Below are 6000 nucleotides of genomic sequence, written 5' to 3' on the forward strand. Positions count from 1 at the left end.
AGATGGTAACGAGTAGGTTTATTTGGCCTTCAGCTCGACGAGATTGTCGCACTTGGACTCAGGCCTGCGAAGCCTGTCAGAAATCGAAGATCCACAGGCATATTTCATCTCCGTTGGGTGATTTCCAGTTACCGCAATCACGTTTCAGCCACGTACACATTGATTTGATTGGACCGCTACCATCTTCGAATGACTACAAGTACTGTCTTACAGCAGTAGACAGGTTCACAAGATGGCCAGAGGTAATGCCACTATATGATATCACGACTGAAACGGTAGCAAAAGCTTTTTATGATATGTGGATCTCACGATTCGGTTCTCTGGAAAGAGTAACCACGGATTTGGGTCGCCAGTACACATCCCATTTGTTCAAAGCTCTCACAAACCTATGCGGGATGCAGCTATGCCACACAACCGCATATCACCCATCTGCGAATGGAATGGTGGAGAGATTCCATCGTACCCTAAAGACCGCGATCATGGCACATGGCGAGCGGAGATGGACGAGCATTTTACCTGTTGTTTTGCTTGGAATAAGAACGGCTGGGAAGGAAGATCTTCGTTGCTCCGTTGCTGAATTGGTTTACGGCGAGCCTCTGCGGATACCTGGCGAGTTTCTACACACACCCAAAGCTGATCAGTTGACACCATCATACTTCGTCTCACAACTCAGGAAGCACATGGCATTACTGAGACCTCAGGCAGCATCGCGACACTCTTCAACATCTATATTCGTACACGATGATCTAAAGACGTGCAAGAACGTTTTCATAAGAAAAGACGCTTTACGAGCTTCGCTAGATCCGCCGTACACTGGCCCATATCGTGTGCTTGCCAGGTCCGATAAGACCCTCACTGTTTTAATTAGATTTAGATTAGAGAATTAAATAGAGGACCAATGAAGGTCTCTATTGATCGCGTAAAGCCTGCCTACATCACAACGGACTCAACCAGCACCATGGTAATAGCACCGGAGCCGGCGATTAAAAACCCTGATGGTCAACGCCCTGTTAGAACAACAAGGTCAGGGCGCATAATCAAATTCCAAAGTTTTCCAGGTCTTCCAGACTCCAAGGAGGGTCGTGTGGCGGCACATCATTAGTCGTGTGTGCGGCCACCACTAGCACAAAACCCGTCCAGGCGACAGCGGTTTGCGGGGACGAGAGCGGGTAACGCGCAGAGGAACCTGCTCCCAGTCGGCCGCTGAGAGCGCAGTGCGCTACGAAACTACTCCAAGATTGAACCTACGCAGCTCTGCTCGCACGCGCATACAAATATTATATTTCTCGTCTCACCGAATAAAACGCATTAAAGTCAGTTAAGTTCTCATTGCTACGACGCCTTCCCGCTCACACAAGTACCATAAGCCTATAGTAGAAAGTATTAATATACATGCAAATCGACTACGCATTAATATTTACACATAAATGTGCTCCTATAATCGAACAAATTGTACGTCCATGCTACGCCGCCCCCCACTGCCTCGTCCCCCCCTCGCCCAAGGCGATCGTCCTGCGAAGAGCCGCCGCCGCGCCGCAACCCAGCCTCGTGTAATTGCGCTAACTACAGACGGATTGAACAAGACTGAGGATAACCCGCCAGAACAAAGATATAAATACAAAACTCGAGGGCTCGTTTTATCTGAAACCTGAAATGATTCGTTAATTTAAAGTTTATTTGGCGAGAACGGAGAGGGATAAGTTTGGAGACAGCATCCGTTAACATTATTTTACAGATAAGCTTGCTTTCCATAACAAAATTTGACTTAAGGGTATTTTTGAGGTTAAATTTTTGGGTACCAGCTATAGCCACGGAAAATTTTAATATATTTTAATTAAACGATAGTCTTAAAGTTGATGATCTCATATTGATAACAGTGTCTGAGCTATCGTCACGGCACAGTAACTTATAGTCATATTCCCTTGATTCATTTGTAGTAGCTGTCCGTTCTCCTCAGTTCCCTCAGTCACCGTCCTCGCCGAACTCGTCTGGACTGGACGAGTAAATTAACCTATAAACATAGCCCACTGATTTTCTCGCCGGATCTTCTCAGAGGGTCGCGTTTACGATCAGGTGGTAGATTCTGCGAAGCACTGCTTTTGCTAGGGCCAGTGTTAGAACACTCCCGGTTTGAGCCTCATGAGCTCACCTATAAGTCAAGGCGAAGTTGAAATAGCCTCTCAAGGCTATCAGCATAGGTACGAAAAAAAAAACAGTTTACGTGAACAGCCCGCGCGTTCACCTCGAACTACGAATCTGCTTGTTCCTCGAAGTATTTCTGAAATAATGAGATCGAGTTTTAATTTTAAGAGAGAGATTCTTAAGTTAGAGGTCTCACCCGCACTGCGATGCCTACGTAGAACCAGCTGAACGGTGAAACCGCCCGTCCATCTATTTCAAAAAAAATATACATTCTCTTTGATAAAAATAAGACCATTATTTTGAATTTAGTTTGTATGAGCTAGAGCTTCGATTTAGAGTGTTCGGATTAAAGGCGCTTAGTACTACGTACATTATTTAGCTCAGAACATCACGAGTGAGATACGCGAATCTCAAGAATTGGCTAACAGCTCGTAATAATGTACGACCGCGCGGATTGACGTACATCCGATGCTCCACGCGGATTTAGATCTTAAATCAATATGTTTAAGATCGTTAATTCCTTGGTTTAATTTATATGTGAATTTATCATTTACAAAGATATCTTGGGCAGCTTTCTACGATTGTTGAAATGTATTTCGACTGTGTGGAGTTTATTCGTAAATGATGTGTATCACGCGGTATCTTTCTCGAATTAGTAATAGATAATAGTAACAGTTGTAGTATATAAGGTACTATAACGTTACTTATTTACGAAGAAACTTGCAGAAAATATATCTCATGAAGTTTAATTTCTGACTTATTTTCTACCAATCAATGCAGTTGCAGCACCGTACGAATGCAAACTACAAATGTAATAAACCATTTGAAGTGATGTTATTTGTTCATGGATTTGGCGAAGGCGTCAACATTATAGGTCACTAAAGAATTAAAACAGATAAAAATCTATAACGGGCAAGGGCAGACGAAAGTAAAGTATCGCTGTGTTTAGCTAAAGACGATACATGCCACTCCCCTCCACGAAATTTCCTGAACGCTATGATATGACTTTCTTCGAACGAGGTTTGCAATAATTCCTAAGTAAACCGGAACGAACTAGGTATATTCTTGGCATTGATAATGCCAATACCCGTCTGTCTTCAAACAAATAAAAGTACAATATTTATCAATATTATCAAAAGTCCTTCAGACAATCATTAAAATAATTAACAAACAAGAACTCCACTCAATCAATGACAAAATTACTAATTTAAAACGGTTTTTCAATTAAAAACTCCGAGAAAGTTATTTGTAGAAGACGCGGCGACATCACAAGGAGGACGCCGGCTCTTTGAACTTTGATAATTTAATCAAGTTAAGTGTGTCATTTGAATCACATCGAAGGAGATACCTCACCACCTGACTACTTCTTGGTAGCCTTGTCGCATTGACGTTGTAGTGCCAAACAGGAATGCGCATCTTTCTAACCCCTTAATATATAAAATAGCGATATATTTTCTAATAAATTGATAGACTACTTAAAGGCGTAGATTCGAGGTACAATCTCATTTTATTTTATTTATTGGGTACCAACATGTTATACATCATCACAGAACATTGCAGGTAACATATACATTGATCTCACACTAAATGCTAACACAATTACAGGCACCGACTGCATACATTGAAAAAAAGCGGTTCCGTTGTATAAAAAAACAAAAAAAACAATATATTATAACATTACATGAAGACCTTACATTATTACACATTTACCTCCAAATACTTACTTAATTTAAAAAACTCATTGAGCAAGACTGTAGACTTCTCGTCTAAAACTGTCAACAGTGCCAGCAAAAACGTCCAGAGAATACTTGTTATGCAAATTATTTAATTCCCCAACCAGTCTGCTGAGAGGCGCGTTCTTACCAAGGCTGGTGTAGTATCTGGGAACCCTGAACACCATCAACTTCGAAGCCCTTGTCGACGTCAGCGGCACATTAAAGTTCAGAAGAGATAAGAGATCAGGGGCATCGTATTCTCCGTTAACAAGTTTATGCAGGAACAATAGATCGAGAGTGCGTCTCCGCTCCGAAAGAGAGCTCATGTGGAAATACTTCAATCTCGCCGGATAACTCTGAATGGTTTTAGCAACATTGCAGGAGAAAGCAAGGGGCCACAGAAAACGCTTTTGGAAAACTTCTTTTTGTACACGTCGTAAAAAGGGTTCCAAGTGACACGCAGTATTCCAGGGTGTTACGAACGTAAGAGTTGTAAAGTATTTTTTTTGTTTCCGGTCTGCTAAAGTCCTTGCTGTTCCGCAAACAAAGCCGAGGGACTTGAAAGCCTTCGAGCAGATCTTCTCAATATGGACGTGAAATCTTAATTCTCTGTCGACTTCTACACCGAGATCCCTAATACTATCGACCTCTTTTATGATGCTATGGTTTATAGTGTAGTTGTAGTAGGTTTTAGTTTTTCTTCTGGAAAAATTAATTGAATAGCATTTGGCCGGATTGAGGTCCATATTGTTGCGTGAACACCATGAAACCAGGCGGTCAATGTCGTTCTGCAGGAATATCATATCCGACGCACAATTTACAACCCTGAAAATCTTCAAATCATCCGCAAACTGATAATGTCTGCAGTGGTGAAAGCAATCACCAATGTCATTTATGAATATATTAAAAAATAGAGGACCGAGATGGGATCCCTGTGGCACGCCAGAGGGTGTCGAGAAAGGGTCAAAAAAAAACCCGACGCTACGACCATTGATTGCCGGGCCGAAAGATACGATGCACACCAGCTCAGCAATGGCTCAGCGATGCCGTTATCAGAGAGCTTCTGCAAAAGGATTCTGTGATTCACGCGATCAAACGCTTTGCTAAAATCGGTGTACACAGCATCAACAGCCGAGCGCCCGTCGACCTCAACAGCAATTTCGTTAATGAAAGATGTCAAGTTTGTTGACGTAGATCTAGACTTCGTGAAACCATGTTGATGAGGGCTAATTAGATTTTTGAAACGCCAAGCCAAAATCGGGTGGAGAAATTGCTCAAAAACTTCGCAAATACAACAAGAATTTAATTAGGTTGGTAGTTCCTGATAAGATCCTTCGGGCCGCCCTTATGCAAAGGAACAATCAACGCCAGCTTGCAATCGCTTGGGAAAACACCGGTTATTAACGATTTGTTGTATATAAGACGCAACGGGCAAGCAAGTACTGTAGTGCATCTAGAAACAAATACTGCAGGAAGGCCATCCGAACCAGCTCCCTTATTCAGATCAAGTTTTTTTAAAGCTTTAAGTACATGTGCGTCATCAAATTGGATAACCGACAAGTAATTATTTAATAATTTTGCAGCGTGAAGGGCCGAGGAGGGCAAAGAACTACTATTGTATACGGAAGAGAAGCTATGGGCAAAGAGATTGCAAATATCCTTGCCGTTCGAGGCACTCCTGTCCTCCAGAGTCATCCGTGCAGGGAAGAGGCTTCCGCTTCTTCTTTTGTTTTTGATAAAAGACTTAAACAGTTTGGGGCTGTATCGTAAGCTTGATTCGAGAGGAGCAATGTAGTCTTTGTAGCATGTAACCAAAGGCGTTGGGCTTGCTTTTTGGCCAACTCGAAAGATAATTTATCCAAAGGGTTTTTATTTAATTTCTTAGCTCGTCAGTTTTTCCTTAAGAAGTTTAATTAAGTCGCAAGAAAACCACGGAGGGTACTTCTTACTTCTTGGTGAACGCTTCGGCACATGTTTCTTGATAAACATGCGAATCCAACACAGTATTGGCCGGATTGAGTTGTCCTTTTTCTTAACGATCTGACATCTCACTTTCTTATTTAACTTATGTTTAAAGTGATGTACTGAAATAATTACAAATACGGAAGCATGCCGCCCATTATTGCCGTGAAACAATTATGCG

The sequence above is a fragment of the Bombyx mandarina genome, chromosome 03 (genome assembly GCF_030267445.1).
Source record: "Bombyx mandarina strain Sakado chromosome 03, ASM3026744v2".
Classification (NCBI taxonomy): domain Eukaryota; kingdom Metazoa; phylum Arthropoda; class Insecta; order Lepidoptera; family Bombycidae; genus Bombyx; species Bombyx mandarina.